The sequence below is a fragment of the Pristiophorus japonicus genome, chromosome 12, assembly GCF_044704955.1.
Source record: "Pristiophorus japonicus isolate sPriJap1 chromosome 12, sPriJap1.hap1, whole genome shotgun sequence".
In the NCBI taxonomy this organism is placed as follows: domain Eukaryota; kingdom Metazoa; phylum Chordata; class Chondrichthyes; family Pristiophoridae; genus Pristiophorus; species Pristiophorus japonicus.
In genome coordinates, this window is record NC_091988.1 from 148,073,861 (window position 1) to 148,094,629 (window position 20,769).

Below are 20,769 nucleotides of genomic sequence, written 5' to 3' on the forward strand. Positions count from 1 at the left end.
TAGCTGCCTGGTCGGCTAGGGCATTTCCCTGTGCTTCTGTGGTATTTTCCTTGGTATGGGCCTTACACTTCAGGATGGACACTTCCTGAGGTAATTGTATGGCCTCCAGTAAGTCTCGGACTTCTTTTCCATTTCGGATAGGTGTACCAGCAGCAGTGAGGAATCCTCTTTTACGCCATAACAGACCAAAGTCGTGAGTGACTCCAAAAGCATAACGCAAATCTGTGTAGACATTAGCTGTCTGTCCTTCTGCTATTCGATATGCTTCTGACAGGGCCCGTAACTCGGCCTGTTGTGCTGACATTCCTAAGGGTAAACATCCTTTTGCCACTACCTCATATAAGGTTGTAATTGTCCATCCTGCTTTTCTGATACCATTGTCAACAAAGGAGGAACCATCTGTAAACAGAATGAGGTCTGGGTTGTGCAGAGGCCCCTCTGCTGCTAAGGCTGCTTCTTCTGTTTCTTTTAAAATCTCCACGCAGTCATGCTCTTCACATTCTCCTCCCTCTTGCTCCCTCGATTCTGACATCGGGAGCATAGTTACGGGATTAACCAGGCTGGCCCGGACGATATGGAGATTAGGAGCTGCCAAAACTGCTGTCCAGCGGGTCCATCTAGCTGCCGTCACCTGAGACATTCTATTCATAGACAGCAAAGCATGTACAGTGTGGGGACACTTGACAATAAGCTTTTGGTCGAGGACTAGACCCGCAGTGATCATTACTGCTCGACATGTAGCTTCCATAGCCCTTAGGCAACTTCCCCATCCGAGGGCTACCGCATCCAGTTTTGCCGAATAATAGCCAATAGGTCTTTGCCGATCCCCATGTTCTTGTGTCAGTATAGCTGTCATATATCCTTCTTTCTCATGGACAAACAGGGTAAATGGCTTACCACTGTCGGGGATTCCCAGAGCCGGTGCCGAACACAAAGCCTTTTTCAAACTCAGGAAGGCCTCTTGCTGTTCCTTAGTGAGGGTGATGGCTTCTTTAGAGGCACATTTCCCCTTTAAGATATCATTCAATGGCTGAGCAAGCTGTGTGAAGAAGTCAATCCAATTTCTGTTAAAGTTACACAATCCCAAAAAAGACCTAAGTTCCTGAATAGTGGTGGGGTTTTTAGCAGCCCGAATGGCTGCAGTTCTATCCTGGGTAAGTTCTCTCTTTCCTTGTGAAATCTTTTGTCCCAGGTATACAACCTCTTCTTGGGATATTTGTGCTTTGTCGATGCTGGCTTTATGTCCTTTCAGCCGAAGGTGATCCAGCAAAGCTCGTAAATCTTGTTCATGCTGTTCTTCCGTGTTTGAAGCTAGCAGGATATCGTCTACATATTGGATGACTGTGGATGACAGGGGAGGTAATTCTCGCAAATGGCTTTGTAAAGCCATGTGGAATACCGTAGGGCTGTTGTGGAAACCCTGCGGTAACCAGGTCCAAGTATACTGTTATCCTTGGACCGTGAAAGCAAACCACTGTCGAACCTCCGGTGCCAGGGGCACCGACCAAAATCTGTTGGCCATATCTATAACCGAGAAATACTTATGTTCCAGTTTGAGGGCATTAAAAATGGTGAAGGGATCTGCGACCAAAGGAGCTTTTTGATCAATACACTGGTTAGCTTTCCTATAATCGACAATCAAACACCAAGTCTCATTAGATTTCTGTACCGGCCACACGGGGCTATTGGAGGAGCTATGCGTTTTAATAAGCATCCTTTGTTTCTCCAATTGCTGAATAACCGCTAAGATTCCCACGATGGCAGTTGGACTGATGGGATACTGTTTAGTGCATGGAGGCTTGGTCCCGGTAAATGACGCAGGCTCCATCTGGAGTAGGCCACAATCGTTCTTATCTTTAGCCCATATCGGGTGTTCCTTCAATTCTTCTTTCTTCAAAGTTCTAATTGACCATGTCACCCGACCATCCTCGAAATGCAATGATGAATCTATTTGGATTAGAACGTCCATTCCCAAAAGGGGTTGATCTACTGGGCCTATCCAGACCGGCGTGGTTAGTTCATGTGGACCCAGCCCTATAAGTATCGGTGTTGTCCTTTTAATTTCCATTTTATGGCCCCCACCTCCATAGGCTGTACGTACCCTACTATCCAACGACAAAAAGTCTCCATATTGTAGGGGTAAGCATGTTAATTCCGCTCCTGTGTCTAATAGACAGTCCACATCTTTATCGCCCACCCTCACAGTTATATATAGCCCATCTCCCCTCCGTTGTATTAGTGCGAGGAGGCGGGCCAGGGTGGGCTCTAATCGTTTTTTGCTATCCCAAGTAACTCCTTCTGTTGTTGTATTGTCAGTCGCTTAAATGCTTCTATGAGGTCATTATCTTGTGACAAGCCTGGCTTGTTGGCTGAATTGTATCCCTGGCTGCGTCCTCTTCCCCAGCCACGACATTTCTGTTTTGCCCTGCACGTCTTGGCCCAGTGACCTTCTTTCCCACAATAATGACATTTTCCGGGTAATTTTCCTCATAATTGTTTATCGCAATCCTGGGATTTCCATCCCATAGCCTGTACAGCTCGGACTTTAGCTCCCATATCCCGATCTAATTGGTTACATCGATCCACCAATGCTGCAAAGGTAGTTCCTCTACCTTCCCAGTCCGGTAACACTACCTTAAGTTCTGGCTTTAGACCTGCCACGAAAGCTGCTTTCAGGGGTCCAAACACTTGTTCATCCATTTCCTCATCCATATTATTCATACCCGAATGTTCTAGCCACGTGCATCTAAACCGCTCGTCATACTCCAGGACCTCCTCTGTTTCTTTCTGTTTGCAGGCTGCAATTTTTCCCCAGTCTGTCTTAGCTGGACTGAAGGCTTGCAGCCAGTGTTTAATCACCTCCCATCCTGCATCTAATTCTTGCTCATCCTGCCCCAAAGCTTCTTCTACCTTGTCGTGCAATTTTCTTCCCTGTGTTTTTGGCACCATTATGGTCAAAATTTGCACTCCGTCCCAGGGATGAAGTTGATATATATTTCTTAAGCGGTCCAATTGGTCCCACGTTTTCACTCCCCCTTTCTTTGGATTGGGCAATTCCTTGGACCATTTATCAATTTTCTCTGGGTCTGCCAGATCATGAACTAAGTATTTTTCTTACACCCTTTTCTTCGCTTTTTTGGTTCCGCCCTCATCCGCAGTCTCTTCTGATTTGACTACAACTCGTCTTTTTTTAAACGGGGCAAAGCGCACCCCTAATTCTTCATCCTCCGACCCTGTATCGTCGGAGGATTCAGAATCCGTATCTATTCCTCGGTCGTGTCTTCGGGTTTGCGCTTTTAATTTATCCAAACATGAGTACCCTGGGAATTGACCAATACATTTTCCTTTTCCTATTACTGTCTCTTGACCTAATGATTTTTTCCATTCTTTAATTTCACCTTTAAGATCTTTAACTTCCGCTTCCGACTTTTCAAGTTCAAATTTGTTCTGTCGGAGCTGTTCACAAACAGCTTGCAATTGATCCTTTGTACTGGTCAGTTCTCGATCATGTTGGGAACGCATTATAATTTCATTCTGGTTTCGGATCTTTCCCATAATGGCTAGGGACCATTTAGTTCGCTCTTTATTTTTCATACGGGTCGTTTTTCTCCAGACCTTTTTAATCTCATCCAAGGACCATTGTCCTTTGGAGGTTCCGTACTTTTGTTCCATCTTAATATAGGTTTTTGATAAATTGAATTGTTGCTCTATGTATTCTTTCAACTGTTCGACAATTAAATCTAGCGAAACTTCAGGTGGTGCTTGCCCACCTTTAACAGTTGTAGGCAATTCTTTGCTCTTATCTCCTGTTGCCATAATACTGATTTCTTTTCTGGGGTCTCGAGTCATAGGCTTTCTAGCCGATCAATAGGTCGGTGATTAATTAACTAACACACCGCCGAAGTTTAGACGTCTATGGGACCTCGAGCCGACTATCAACTGGAGGGTTTGCAAACCGGAGGCTTTCGGAATCGCGTAGAAGGAGAGGCGAATTTAGACTTTTGACCGAGGACTTTTATAAAGAGGAGTCCTTACCTCAGTATGTAGGTCCGATGTCCAAAATTCAGTTTCTTTCCTCAGCGATCCTGTTCGTGACGCCAAAATTGTTAGATCTCTTAATTTCCAATGAAATACGAACTCCGATTGTAGTTTTAATTTCTTTATTTTGGCAGACAGCAGTAACAAGCTCTTGGCTTTAAGCCAGGTCTTTGTCCTTCTGACACCACATGGTCAAAATGGCTGTATTTATACCTGGATCAATTTACAGAAAAGAACTCGCCTTCTTTGACCTTATTGGCTCAATTAATAGTCTTTTAACCTTTTAATTGGCTCGCTACCCAAAGTCCTAAAATGTCAAGTTGATTGATGACTTAATGCAACATGCTGAACTGCACATAGACATGGGAGTCTGTGTTTTCTCAATCTGTCGAAATGCAGCCTGTTTGAATTCTCTATCTGTTAGTATGGATCTGTATTATCTGCTTCTAAATTATATGGGTGCATGGTAGAATCTTAGAACCAGATTATATTAGATAAATGTGCTCAATAGATGCAAGTGGTGGAGACAGAGAGAGAGAGAGAGACAGGAGGAGGAGAGTGAAATTGGGGGCGGGAGAATGGGGAGGGAGCGAGTGAGTGGAGGGAAATAGAGGAAGCGGGAGGGAGAGAAGAGTAGGAGAGGGAGAGGGGGAGGGATAGAGGGGAGGGAGAGAAAAGGAAGGGAGGGATAGAGAGGGAGAGATAGGGAGGGAGAGAGTGGAGGAAGGGGAGAGGAAGGTGGGAGAGAGGGGGACTGGGAGAGAGAGTGCAGCAGGCGCATGGAAACATCACACCCTCCAAGTTCCCCTCCAAGTCACACGTCATCCTGACTTGGAAATATATCGGCAGTTCCTTCATTGTCGCTGGGTCAAATTCCTGGAACTCCCTTCCTAACAGCACCCTGAGAATACCTTCACCACATGGACTGCAGCAGTTCAGGAAGGCGGTTCATCCCCCCACCTTCTCAAGGATAATGAGGGATGGGCAATAAATGCTGGCCTTGCCATCGATGCCCACACCCCATGAATGAATTTTTAAAAACTAATGCATAAATGCAACAATTTCTTGAAACTCATGGGAAGGTTGAGGGCAAGTTGCTGTTTTTGTGAGATTAACAGGGAGTGGCGTAAATCATCCAACAACTTGTGGCAATTCATCACTCATGGCGTAGCTCTTCCTCGCCATAACTCGCTGGATGATTTACACATTAATAATGGCGAGCGCTATTAAACTCGCTATTATATTTCCTGCAAATTCTGGTGCATCAATTTTGAACTCTTCACCGCTGATTCACACTTATCCTCCTGATATAAGCTTCACGGGCAGAGCAGATTGACAAATTAGCAAATTAATTACATTATACCGGAATCTTGACAAACATACAGACGCGAAGATAAAGTGACATCTGGCAGTATTGGCTCAAGAAAGATAACTACGAACATATCAATGACCTCTGGAGAGAAAGAATTTTGGAATTAAGTGTTACATTTCCTCTGAATGTTAATAGTAATAAAAATGTACGCAGGAATAAATTGGTAATGAAGGTGGTAATATATGCTTTTATACTCCCACCCTCTCAGTTGTATTCAGTCTAAAATGGATGCAAGGAGAGATGGGAAAAATACACTTGTTAAAGGCATGTTAAATTGTCACAAAATTATGCAATTTTACATGTGGGAGGTAAAATAATAAAATGTGTCCCAAATTTACATTCAGAATGGGGCTTAGTCATGCAAAGGAAGGACAAGATCAGCACTGCTAGCACTTCTATCTATTTATTATATATTAACATCTTACCTATCGTGTAGACTCTCTGTGTTTACCTGTCAACCCTTCCAAAATTAGATGGTAGTGAGCCACATACCACCACCTGCTTGGTGTCAAATCCTGAAATGAACTTTCGACCACATATCCGCAGCATTACTAAGACCGCCTATTTCCACTTCCAAAACATCGCTCATCTCCGCCCTTGCCTCAGCTCATCCGCTGCTGAAGCCCTCATCCATGCCTTTGTTACCTCTAGGCTTGACTATTCCAATGCACTCCTGGCTGGCCTCCCACATTCTACCCTACGTAAACGAGAGGTGATCCATAACTTGGCTGCCCATGTCCTAACTCACACCAAGTCTCGCTCACCCATCACCCCTGTGCTCGCTGACCTACAGTGGCTCATGGTTAAGTAACGCCTCGATTTCAAAATTCTCATTTTTAAATCCCTCTATGGCCTCACCCCTCCCTATCTCTGTAATCTCCTCCAGCCCCACAACCTCCCCCCCTCCGCCCCCCCCCCCCCCGCCATCTAATTCTGTCCTCCTGAGCATCCCTGGTTATAATCGCTCAAGCATTGGTGGCAGCCATCTATTGCCTAGGCCCCAAACTCTGGAACTCCCTGTCTAAACCTCTCCGCCACTCTACTTCTCTTTCCTCCTTCAAGATGCTCCTTAAAACATACCTCTCACCTGCGCTAATTTCTACTTATGCGGCTCGCCGTCAATTTTTTATCGCATAATACTCCTGTGAAGCACCTTGGGACGTTTCAGTACGTTAAAGGCGCTATAGAATACAAGTTGTTGATGCTTCTTGAGCTTGGTTGGGACTAGTAGTGGCAGAAGGTTTTGGATGAGAATGTTGAGAGAAGGGAACATAGAAACATAGAAAATAGGTGCAGGAGTAGGCCATTCAGCCCTTCTAGCCTGCACCGCCATTCAATGAGTTCATGGCTGAACATGCAACTTCAGTTCCCCATTCCTGCTTTCTCGCCACCCCTTGATTCCCCGAGTAGTAAGGACTTCATCTAACTCCCTTTTGAATATATTTAGTGAATTGGCCTCAACTACTTTCTGTGGTAGAGAATTCCACAGATTCACCACTCTCTGGGTGAAGAAGTTTCTCCTCATCTCGGTCCTAAATGGCTTACCCCTTATCCTTAAACTGTGACCCCTGGTTCTGGACTTCCCCAACATTGGGAACATTCTTCCTGCATCTAACCTGTCTAAACCCATCAGAATTTTAAACGTTTCTATGAGGTCCCCTCTCATTCTTCTGAACTCCAGTGAATACAAGCCCAGTTGATCCAATCTTTCTTGATAGGTCAGTCCCATCATCCCGGGAATCAGTCTGGTGAATCTTCGCTGCACTCCCTCAATAGCAAGAATGTCCTTCCTCAAGTTAGGAGACCAAAACTGTACACAATACTCCAGGTGTGGCCTCACCAAGGCCCCGTACAACTGTAGCAACACCTCCCTGCCCCTGTACTCAAATCCCCTCGCTATGAAGGCCAACATGCCATTTGCTTTCTTAACCGCCTGCTGTACCTGCATGCCAACCTTCAATGACTGATGTACCATGACACCCAGGTCTCGTTGCACCTCCCCTTTTCCTAATCTGTCACCATTCAGATAATAGTCTGTCTCTCTGTTTTTACCACCAAAGTGGATAACCTCACCTTTGTCCACATTATACTTCATCTGCCATGCATTTGCCCACTCACCTAACCTATCCAAGTCACTCTGCAGCCTCATAGCATCCTCCTCGCAGCTCACACTGCCACCCAACTTAGTGTCATCCGCAAATTTGGAGATACTATATTTAATTCCCTAGTCTAAATCATTAATGTACAATGTAAACAGCTGGGGCCCCAGCACAGAAGCTTGCGGTACCCCACTAGTCACTGCCTGCCATTCTGAAAAGTACCCATTTACTCCTACTCTTTGCTTCCTGTCTGACAACCAGTTCTCAATCCACGTCAACACACTAACCCCAATCCCATGTGCTTTACCTTTGCCCATTAATCTCTTGTGTGGGACCTTGTCGAAAGCCTTCTGAAAGTCCAAATATATCACATCAACTGGTTCTTCCTTGTCCACTTTACTGGAAACATCCTCAAAAAATTCCAGAAAATTTATCAAGCATGATTTCCCTTTCACAAATCCATGCTGACTTGGACCTATCATATCACCTTTTTCCAAATGCGCTGCTATGACATCCTTAATAATTGATTCCATCATTTTACCCACTACTGAGGTCAGACTGACCAGTCTATAATTCCCTGTTTTCTCTCTCCCTCCTTTTTAAAAAAGTGGGGTTACATTGGCTACCCTCCACTCGATAGGAACTGATCCAGAGTCAATGGAATGTTGGAAAATGACTGTCAATGCATCCGCTATTTCCAAGGCCACCTCCTTAAGTACTCTGGGATGCAGCCCATCAGGCCCTGGGGATTTATCGGCCTTCAATCCCATCAATTTTCCCAACACAATTTCCCGACTAATAAGGATTTCCCTCAGTTCCTCCTCCTTACTAGACCCTCTGACCCCTTTTATATCCGGAAGGTTGTTTGTGTCCTCCTTAGTGAATACCGAACCAAAGTACTTGTTCAATTGGTCTGCCATTTCTTTGTTCCCTGTTGTGACTTCCCCTGATTCTGACTGCAGGGGACCTACGTTTGTCTTTACTAATCTTTTTCTCTTTTCATATCTATAGAAACTTTTGCAATCCGCCTTAATGTTCCCTGCAAGCTTCTTCTCGTACTCCATTTTCCCTGCCCTAATCAAACCCTTTGTCCTCCTCTGCTGAGTTCTAAATTTCTCCCAGTCCCCGGGTTCGCTGCTATTTCTGGCCAATTTGTATGCCACTTCCTTGGCTTTAATACTATCCCTGATTTCCCTTGACAGCCACGGTTGAGCCACCTTCCCTTTTTTATTTTTACGCCAGACAGGAATGTACAATTGTTGTAGTTCATCCATGCGGTCTCTAAATGTCTGCAGGAGATGGAGATGAAATGGGGTAAAGGAGAGAGAAGTAGAGGAGAATGAGAAAGATGGGGGACTAGGGAAGAGACAATAGAAGAGCAGAGACACAAACAGAAGAGAAGATAGAGACAAAAGGGAATCAGAGGCGGAGAGAAAGAAAGAGGGAAAGAGAACTAACAACAAAGACAACAGATATATGTCAGACTTAGCATGAGAAATGCCACAGGATAGCCACTTGTATTTTTTTTTTAAGTCTTGCAACATTTCCTGCAACATTTTCCTCACACTTTATCCATCATGTTTTCTAGTATTCCTGACTCTTGATTTGTTCCTCACAGCGCCACCCCTTAGACCTGTCTTGTTATGATGTGTTGTCCTGCTGCCTCCCCTTACTCCTGATCCACCCCAGACACCCTTCTCTTTCTCTTCTGACTCACCTCACCATTCCACTCCCACGCCTAGCACAGCCATTTGCCGTCTGTCCCTGTTCCCGACCCTCTCTGATCCCAGAAAAGGCCCATTGCTGTGATCCTGGCAGCCACACCAGAAACAGTGTTTTCTTGTTTAAAGTGTTTTACTAAGACGGTAAAAATGTAGTTCCATTTCTTTGTGCTGCAGGGATGGTGCAAAGAGGGTAAAAAAGAATCTAGATTTTGCATTGGTTCTGCGCTTACCTCAGGTTGTGCACTGTGTCTGAATCGAAGGGCTGCAGGTGGCTTATGCTAATTCCTGTGGCAAGTTTCATTTTAATATGTATTCGGGGCATTGGGGTGGAGGGAGGCATGGCAGTATCTGGGCTTCTGGAGAAAGTGTACTGCAGGTACTTTGTGCTATTGGTACATCGCATTTCTAGTGTGTCTCAAGAAGCCGCAGCAGAAGGTCCAAAGGGGTAACTTCTGTTTTCGATCCATCTTTAATGAGCTTGTTGCTTTGTTCTTCATTGTTCCATTTTATTTTTTGACTTTAAGTTTGTCTGATGTTCAAGGGAGGAGACAGCCCATTCAAATCAAAATCAAATTCAAACATCTTGTGGGATTTGTTCAAATGATGAGTGTTTGATTGGCAGCTTTTTAAAAATGTAATAGATAATTATTTAAATCTGCTTGATCCCAGTCATCTTTTTGAAGGTATTTGTCATCTTGTCTTCTTCAAATAGAAGAGTCTTTAAAGTTTTCAGAGAGAGAAATAATCAGGTTGTTATAGCTTTGAAAATGGCGAGAAAAAGAAAGAAACCATTGCATAAGAATATAATTTATACTGTTCCCACTCTGTTATCCCAATAATTTCACACTTAACAACCCCTTCACCCTTTCAATGATCCCACACCTTACCACAGCCATCCTAATACTCCCACATACCAGGACACCCTCCCACCACTACTCAGAGAGCAAAGGAACCTCTCCCAATACTCGTGAACCCCAACAATCCTCTGCTCCTCCCAGACCCCAACCATCCCCTCCCAATACTTCCACTCTCCAATACCCCTCCATTCCTCCCAAACCCCAGCGCCTCAACAATACTCCTGCAACACCCTCTCAACAGGACATGACCTACCCCCTTCTAGTACTAATATACACCTCCCATCTACCTGCAGCCTGGAACATCTTCCTGCATATCTTCTACTTTAAAAAACAGACATAAAATTGAGCACATACATAAACACACATAATAATAATAATTAGGACCACTGATGCAATTTCCCAAAAGTATGAATATTACCATAAATATTTGCTCTGAAGATACTGCTAACACTCCCATAATATCTTGGAATAAGAATACAATTTCAGTTGTTCAATCACCATGAATCAGTAGTCCTGTTAATAGCATAAAGCAGCATATCGTCCAACTCAACATGAACAATGCTACAGGAGATCTGTTAGTGTGTTTGAAGATAATCAGTGGCCATGTTTAGAGCGTGACTGTATTACATCACCCTCACCAAAAGCTAATTGTTGCTGGCAGCCATAATGTGATCCAGCCCAATTCCTGGGGCTGGTCTGACCTGACACAGCTGGTCTCCTGCTGGCAATGCTAAGGTTCCATTATTATTTAGTAAGCAGCACTGAGGCCAGTTCAACGGAGTGCTGCTTCTACAGAGTACTAAACTCAGAATTTGGTGAGTGAGGGAATTTGGTGCATTGAGGGAAGTGGTGTTGTTCTGGTACTTTAAAAAACAAGGGGGCCGAAATAGCCCCTTACGAAAAGGCCCGTTACCACCACAAATCGAGGGCCACACTGCGGAGTGGAGTGGCTGCCAACTTTTGATGGAATGGCCGCTGATAGCCCAATTGCCCTCCCGAGTTTTACCGGCGGTGCCCCGATCCTCCCCCTACTGCTTCACTGCTGCTGTTCGGTCTTAAGCGCGTCACCATGCGAATCGCCAATCTAACCCCCCGACAGCGAAATTCCCCATGGAAAATCTTTGGCCCACCCGGCGGTGCCAAAATAAGCTTCTGTCCTGGTGGTCTAGTGAGGCTGTGGCCTTCTGCAGTGGTGGTACGGCTTCCCTTAAAGGGGAGGGCGCACTGCCGCTGTCACCATGTTTTCTTTTGTTGACCGACTGTCATGTCGGCCCGACAAATATGCCACTGGTTTCTGACACCTCCTCTTGGGTGCCAGGCCGCTGGCGTGGCCGAAACCTTCCCTGGTGACCAAGTGGCCTGAAGTTTTATAATGGCGGAGGCTCTCCCCCTTAAGTGAAGGGGAGAGCTGTGGTGACGCAGCGCTGTGATGATGTCATCGCGGTGGTCACTCCGCTCCACACCCAACCTCCGCCCCTCAGTTGCTGTCACCGCTGCGTATCTGCCCCTCAGGTGTAGTCACCACCCCCATTATAATCGAGTTGTGGATCGGATAGAAAAAAGAAACAAAGAAACAAAGAGCAGAATTTAGCTCAAGAGGCGATGGTGAAAACAGATACAATGGGTTGTGTGCACCCCATTTCGGGTGGGGGGCATTTTCTGCCCCAAGGAGCGGTGAGAGAAAGGGAGCGTGAGACAGCGAGGCCCGAGAGCTAAGGTCTGGAGCCATTTATTCAAATTAATAATTTAAACAATTTACAAACTAGATTATAAAAGAGGGAAGAGAGATTTTTTAGATCATGAATGGGCAGCTGAGACCTGTTGCTTGCAGTTCCTGCACCATGTGGGAACTTCAGGACAGTGCATGTGTCTTGGAGGACCAGGTGTGTAGGAAGTGTTTTCCGAGCTTGAGGGGCAGCTGAAGTCACTGTGGAGCTTCAGGGAGGCTGAGAGTTTCCTAGACCATACGTTCCAGGAGGTGGCCATCCCACGGGCAGAGAGAGTTCAGGATTGCAAATGGGTGGCCGTCCGGAAGAGTAAGAAGAGGCAGGAAAGGCAGGTCTTCGGGATGTATGTCATTCTCAAACCGATACTCAGCATTGGAGACTGCTGGGACACCTTGAAGGAGTGCAGTCCAGACCATAGCACCAATGGGTAAGGGACTGCACAGGAGTGGCGGGCAGCAAAGTGTAGAAGTGTAGCCGTTATAGGAGATTCCATAGTTAGGGGGGGCAGACAGGCGTTTCGGTAACTGTCATCGTGAGTTCCGCATGGTGTGTTGCCTCCCTGGTGCCAGGTTAAAAGACATCACGGAGAGGGTGCAGAATATTCTGCAGGGGGAATGGAGTGAGCCAGAAGCTGTGGTACACGTCAGTACCAACAACATAGAGAGGCAAATATGGAGATCCTATGGTCAAACTTTCAGGAGCTAGGCAGGAAGTTAAAAAGTAGGACCTTGAAAGTAATAATCTCTGGATTACTCCCAGTGCCACGCACCAGGGAGAGTAGAAAGAGTTAGATAGGGAGGATCAATGCGTGGCTAGAGGCATGGTGCAGGAGAGAGGGCTTCAGATTTGTGGAGCATTGGGACCAGTTCTGGGGCAGGAGGCTCCTATTCAAAAGGGACGGGTTACACCTCAACAGTACTGGGACCAATGTCTCGTGGGGAGGTTCACTTGTGTGGTTGGGGAGGATTTAAACTAAATTCGCAGGGTGTGGGCACCAGCATATAGAAGTAGAAAAGAGGAATAAGGTGCATAAAGGAGTGAGTGTGTTGGATTGCACTAGAGAAGGAAGTAGTACCATATTAGATAAGAGCAGACGAAGAAGGACTACAAGGAATACAAAGTCAGGTTTAGAATGCATGTATGTAAACGCACAAAGTGTAGTGAATGAGGAAGCACAATTAGCTGTGTGGGAATATGATGTATTGGCAATAATAGAAACGTGGGTTAAAATGGTGAGGAATGGGTGCTTAATATTCATGGATACAAAGTGTTCAGAAAAGATAGAGAAGGAAAAAGGGAGGTGGGGTGGCAGTATTGATTAGGGAAGGCTTTGTAGTGTTAGAAAGAGAGGATGTCCTTGAGGGGGCAAGGACAGAATCCATTTGGTTAGAGTTGAGAAGCAAAAAGGGTATGATCACGCTATTGGGGGTATTCTATAGGCATCCAAATAGTGAGAGATTGAGCAGCAAATCTGAAGGGAAATCACAAAGCTGTGCAGGAACTATAGAGTGGTGATATTGGGGGCTTTTAATTACCCAAATATCGATTGGGATAATGTTAAAAGGAAAGGAGGGGAAGGAATTTCTGAAATATGTTCAGGAGAACTTCCTTGACCAGTATGTTCTTGGCCCAACTTGGAAGGAGGCATTGCTGGATCTAGTGCTGGGGAATGAGGTGGGCCATTTGGACCAAGTGTCTGTGGGAGAACACTTGGGTAAGAGTGATCATCATATCATAAGGTTTAGATTAGTAATGGAGAAGAGGAAGGAACAATTTAAAGTGGAGCCTCTAAATTGGAAGAGGGCTCACTTCAATGGGATGCGAGAGGATCTAGCCAGGTAAAATGGAACCAAAGGTTGATGGGAAAAACTGTAATTAATCAATGGGTGATCTTTAAGGAGGAGATATTTACAGGCTAGGTACAGGCTAGGTACATTCCAACAAGAGGGAAAGGTAACATAACCAAAGCCAGAGCTCCTTGGATGACTAGGGAAATAGAGAATATGATGAAACAAAAAAAAGAGGGTGTATGATGTATGTTAGGTGAATTCTTCAAGTGAGATCCAGGCCAAATACATGAGCGGAGAAAATAAAACGGGCAAACAGAGAATATGAGAATAGAATGGCGGTTAACATAAAAGGAAACCCAAAAATCTTCTACTGGCATGTGAATAGTAAGCGGTTAGTAAGAAGCAGGGTGGGGCCTATTAGGGACAAAAGAGGTGATATATGCTTCGAGATGCAGGGCAAGGCTAGAATACTTAATAAGTACTTTGTATCTGTGTTTACTAAGGAAGAGGATGCAGACAAAATATCAGTAGAAGCGGCGATGGTAGATGTAATGGATGGGCTGAAAATTGATAGGCAGGATGTACTGGAAAGGTTGGATATGCTTAGAGTGGGTAAGTCGCCCTGTCTGGATGGCTTGCATCCTAGGTTGCTGAGGGAAGTGGGGGCAGAAGGGGAGATAGCAGAAGGGCTTGCCATAATCTTCCTTAGATGTGTGGGGAGGTGCCAGAGGATGGAAAGTAGAAAATATAACAGGCCAGAAAGTTTAACATCAGTGGTAGAAACAATAATCAGGAAAAAAATTAATAGGCACTTGAAGAGAGAGCCAGCACGGATTTGTAAAAGGCTAATCTAATTGAATTTTTTGATGAAGTAACAGAGAGGGTTGATAAAGGGAATGCATGTTGTCTATATGGATTTTAGGAAGGCATTTGACAAAGTACCACATAAAAGGCGAGTTAACAAAATTGAGGCTCATGGAATAGGAGGGTCACTGTCATAAGAAATTGGTTTAAGGACAGAAAACAGAGTCGTGGTGAATGGCTGTTTTTCAGACTGGAGGATGGTGGATGTGGTGTTCCCCAGGGGTCAGTGCTAGGACCACTGCTTTTTTTGATTATATATAAACTACTTGGATATTGGAATATAGAGTAACATTTCAAAATTTGTCGATGATACCAGACTTGGAGGAATGGTAAATAATGAGGATGATACCAATCAACTGCAACAGGACATAGATAGGTTGGCAGAATGGGCAGACAAGTGGCAGATGAAATTTAATACAATGTGAGATGATGCATTTTGGAAGAAGGGATAGGGAGAGGCAATATAGACTTAATAACACAATTGGAAAGAGTGTGCAGGGACAGAGGGATCTGGAGGTTCATGTGCATAGATCCTTGAAGGTGGCAGGGCATATTGAGCGAGTAGTTAGCAAAGCATTTATGGCCAGACTTTCGGCTTGATTGTCGGTAATTTTCTCGGCGTTACAGCTGTTTTTTCGCCCGGCGAGAGTCTGCACGTAAATATTTTCCTTGTATTACCCATATCTGAAGTCGGCTGCTAGGACCAAACTGTCCGCGTGCAATGGCGAGAATAACCGCCAGGGCGTAAGTTTAGGCTCAACCGTCAATGTCCAGGTCGCTGAGAGACCCACCCTATAAAAGCTGCTTTTACAGGGCGGTAAGAGGGGGACCCTGCAAAGAAAGGTAAGTTAAAGGTTCTTTAATTATTTAAAACATTTTTTTACCACAGCGATTAGGGTTAAAACTGTCTTGGGAATGCTTTGTATGTGTTTTTTTTTAATGATCATTTTTTCTTTAAGTTTCCCGCCCTTCGTAGGCCCAACCGCAGCCTCAGCCTAAATTTTTGTACTTACCATCCATTACGGTAACAACCGCCCATTTGGCTAACTTTGCACTTAGCTGCCGAAAAAAACGTCGAGAATGAGTGTGCAATGTCCATTTTTCGCCGGGCGATCAGTTATACTTACCTTTTCCCTCAAAATGGAAATTCTCGCCTGTATTTTTGGCCGAGCATTAGCAATCCTTCTCAACAGGCAATCGGGTGTTGAGGGCCTTTATGGAAAGTCTGGCCCATAGGATCTTGGGTTTCATTTTTAGAGGTATTGAGTACAAGAGCAGGGAAGTTATGCTGAACCTTTATAAAGCCCTGGTTAGGCCACAACTAGAGTACTGCGTCCAGTTCTGGTCACCACACTTTAGGAAGGATGTGAAGGTTCTTGAGAGGATGCAGAGGAGATTTACCAGAATAGTTCCAGGGATGAGGGATTTTAGCTACAAGGTTAGGTTGGAGAAGCTGGGGTTGTTCTCCTTGGAGCAAAGGAGGTTGTGGGGAGATTTGATAGAGGTGTTTGGATAAGGTAGATAGAGAAAGGCTGTTCCCATTCGCTGATGGTAAAAGGACAATGGGACACAGATTTAAGATTTTGGGCAAGACATACAGGGGGGACATGAGGAAGAACTTTTTTACGCAGCGAGTGGTAATTACTTGGAACTTGCTGCTGCCGAGGGTGGTGGAAGTGGAGACGATCAATGATTTCAAAAGGAAATTGGAAATAGGCACTTGAGGGAAATAAACTTGTAGGGCTACAGGGAAATGGGACTGACTGGATTGCTCTATAGGGAATCAGCATGGACTCGATGGGCCGAATGGCCTCCTTCTGAGCAGTAATGACTCTATATATGGAAATGTATTCACTTACTTCTCAGTGAGAGTATTCTTAGAAATGGGTGCCAGATGGTAGCTGGCATCCAAGGAGCTGTGTCCCAGAATGGATTGGCACTTCAGGAAGATCAGGGAACAAAATTGTAGAGAAGCAGCTGCACTGTAATGCGTGCTAATAATGCAGAAGAGTTATTTACAATTTACCTTCATGTAGGCTATCATCATGACATATATTTTATTAAAACTTAAATGATGCACTTGTTCTGCATAAAATACTCATTGAATCTCACCTATAGTTTTGCATACTTCTGGATTGATTATTGGATTGATTTTATTAAAATACAAATGACAGTTTTACATGAACATTTTGAACTACAAATCAATATAAATGATTATTAGTAAAATTTAGATATGTCAACACTCAACTGCATGTTTAAATAATATTTAATGAATTCAACAAAAATGTGCACTAAATAAAGCTACAATTTTTAAGATCTCTCTAACAGCCATCACTTCATTTCATTTCCATAGATAGCTTTCATTTCCAGATGAAGACAGAAGAATAATTAGTGTGAGTATAGTGTCATCGCTGAGAGCATGCAGAAATCAAGCGCAGGCAGTGGAAAGAACGTGCGGCAAACCTGTCCCACCCACCCTTTCCCTCAACGACTGACTGAACCACGAGAACCGTGGTTCTCGTATTGGACTGTTCAGCCACCTAAGGACTCATTTTTAGAGTGGAAACAAGTCTTCCTCGATTCTGAGGGACTGCCTATGCTTATGATGATAATGAGTGTTATCATGATGCCATCTACAAAAATCTCCATCTCTGTAAAATTGGGCTTTGTGAATTCAGTGGGCAGCAATAACCACAAACCTCGTTCACCCATTTACACTCCACAAGCATCTGAAGGACTCTTTCAACATTTATACTGTTTAACTGGAATCTGATCGTTAAGTGTGAAGCAGAATTATTACAGATGTGTTGGCTACTTTACTGCTACTGAATTTGTGTTTCACAAGTTTGACCAGAGGAAAATCCATGCCGGCCATCATTTTGATGGGAGCCGGATTATATTTATATAAAAATATTTCCAGCTAAAAGAGGCAAATATACCCATATATCTAGGGAAAGGAGCAAGAAATTGGGAAGGGGAAGTACATGATATCCCCTTTTAAAAAAAATAATGAAATTTGGTTCAGTTTGGTCTCAACCACAAGAACAGAACTGTTAAATAAAGGAAACGTAAAGCGAAACATAGTGTGAAAGAATTGTTACCTTATGGAACAGATTTGCCACCAAGTGCAATGAAAATGCAGTTAAAGCATTCAAAAAGGAAATGGGCACATTTTTGGAGTGTGAGGAAGAGGGTGTGTATGGACGGATTCCTATTTTAGAAGCCCACTTTAAGTTTTGTCCTCATTCCATTTATTGTACAGCTCACACTCAAATGATAGTGAATGGTTGGAGAGGAATTTTTCCTGATTTTTCCCCCAATTGGCCTGGGTTTTTAGCCTCTCCCAGGAGATTGCATGGCTCCGGGCGGGGTGAAGTGTAAATGTTGCGATACATGGGATATCGCAGTTGTGTGGGGCGGACTGGTTGGGCCGGATTCTCAACCTTCAGGGCTGCTGACCGAGGGCCATGTGGCTCGTTGTCAGTTGGCGCAGACACGATGAGCCAAATTGGCCTCCTTCTGCACTGTAAATTTCTATGTTTCTATCTGATCCCCAGCTTCATGCGCCTAGTATAATCTGCATGTGGGAATGGACTCCCGGACCTTCCTCCCAAACCTGTACACAGCCTATCAGTTATATCCCCTTACAAGAGGCCAATAAAGAGCCAAAAACACCCCACTGTTGCTACAATTCTCTCAGCCTGGAGGCAGGCCCTGACGATCCCTAACACTGAGAAGGACAAAACCAGCAATATCATGAGAACACCATCATCAAGTTTGCCATGGTCCTGACTTGGACATATATTGTTATTCGTGCATTATCGCTGGGTCAGAATTTTCCTTGCTAACACCATTTTCGGAGCACCATTGCCACAAGGACTGCAGTGGTTCAAGGAGAAGTCCTCCAACATCTTCTCTGGGCAACTAGGGTTGAGCATCTTGCCAGCGAATCCCAAGAACAATATTTTTAAATCCCCCTGAGCCAATCAGCCCCCCCATACACAAATGGCGCTATGGCAATCTCTCCACAGATGGATAAAGCCCAACATTAGAAAGGGATCACCAGATTAGGCAAACACTTCCAGGAAGCCCAGATTATACCCTTCCACCAGTTAACTGACAAATTGCATTTCGACCAACATGAGCACCACCATGATCTCCTGATGAAGCACTACCTCCAGAACGCCACAATACTTTGCAGATTTCCACGTAAGCCAACCCGCTTGGAACTTTTCCTCCACTCCCCAACATGTCCCTTGTGGACATATCTCCATCCTATGTATCATTCTTACCTCCATGGCCAAAGACAGGACAGCGAGCCTGAAGATTGCCTGGAAACATGATCTAGGTCAAATATTAAGGGAGAAGGAATGGCAATAGGTATGGAGTCCGATCCTAAACACCACCACCGAAAGCAAAATGCAGGCAAACATATTCAGAAATCATACATTGTACATGTCATGTATCCTACATGGCTACTGTTCATACTATCACAAGGTGTGCCTCCAGAGGGCACAGCAGTGGGAGACTTGTAGGTTACCTGTACAGGTGTGCCTGACCTAGTATAAAAGGCAAGCCACCAGGTGTGATCCTCACTCTGGAGTTATCAATAAAGGACTAAGTTCAAGTAAAGCACATTGCCTTGTGGAGTCATTATCAGAGCATCCAAGGGTATAACAATTGGCGATGAGATTATGAACTTTCACGTGAAATGGCTACCCTTGGTACGTTGCACAGTTTGCTGATGGTGATGATTGGATGCCTTTGTGGAGAGGCTCAACCATTTCTTCACAGAAAATGACCTGGCAGGAGACAACCCAGCCACACTGGCTGGCAAGCGCAGAGCTATCCTGCTAACCAGTTGTGGGCCCACCGTCTATGGCCTCGTCAGGGACTTGCTGGCACCAGCAAAGACAACGACCAAGACATACAAGGAGCTCGTAACACTGATCCATGAACAACTCAAGCCCAAGGAGAACATCCTCACAGCCAGGCACCGGTTCTATACCCACCAATGGCCCAAAGGCCAGAAAATCGCGCAATATGCTGCAGACCTCAGGAGGCTGGCGGCACCGTGTGATTTCGGCGACCACCTCACTGAAGCGCTGCGGGACATTTTTGTCATTGGAATCGGCCATGAGGGCCTTCTTCATAAGCTACTGTCTGCGGATACCACCGTCACACTGCAGAAGGCCATCTCCGTGAGCCAGGCATTCATGACCTCGACCTGCGGCTCTACGCTCATCCTCAGGACTCAAACCTGGCAGATACTGTGCACAGAGTGGCGCCTTTTAGAGGCTGGACTGTAGAATGTGAACCTTCTCAGGGAAGAGAGAACAGGCCCCTTAGTCCCTTAACTCAGAGTCCACCGATGGGGGCTAACCGAGTAGCCCCATGCTGGCATTGTGGAGGGAATCACAGGGCTCACCAGTGCCGTTTTAAAGACTATGTATGCAAATGCTACAGCACAAAGGGCCACCTCCAGCGAATGTGCAAGAGAAATATGACTCACTGTGTCCATGAAGAGTCTGCTGATGGCCATGAATCCAGTGAGGATTTATGAAACGATAGGCAGAGAGGCAGCTCAGCCCCACGATGAGGTATATAACATGTTTACCTGCACCATCGAGTGTTCCCCGTTGAGGATGGAAGTCGAGATAGATGGCGTTCCAGTCTTCATGGAAGTTGACACGGGGGCAAGCCAGTCAGTAATGAATCAAGAAGCCTTTGAGAGGCTATGGGACAATCAAGCTGAATGACCCAGGTTGGTCCCGGTTCAGGCAAAGCTGCTCACCTACACTGATGAACCTATCCCAGTCGTTGGTAGTGCGGATGTAAAGGTACTCCATGATGGGGCAGTGCACAAGTTACCTCTGTGGGTTGTTGCAGGTGATAGACCAACGCTACTCGGAAGAAGGTGGATGGAGAAGATCCATTGGAAGTGGGAAGACTTCACCCCTCCAGCGATCGATGTCCTCAGTGCTCAGAGGCAAAGCAAGCTCTCACCTGAGGTTGGATCTGGCACCAGAGAGTAGGCCAGCACAGCCCCCGAGGCACAGACTGTCTAGCACGACTGCGTGGAGATGATCCAGCTGGGACGACCCGAGCGCACCTTCCAGGCTCCAGTGGCAGGACTCTGGAGGAAGAAAATCGGATTCCAAAGGCGATTTGCCAGCTTCGGTGGCAGAACCCAGGGAGAAGAGGATCACCGCAGTCGACATCGTAGATGGAGGAAAGATGGCGCCTGAACCACGAGGCTTTGGTGCTGAAGAAAAAGATGGCGGCGGCCAGACCACGA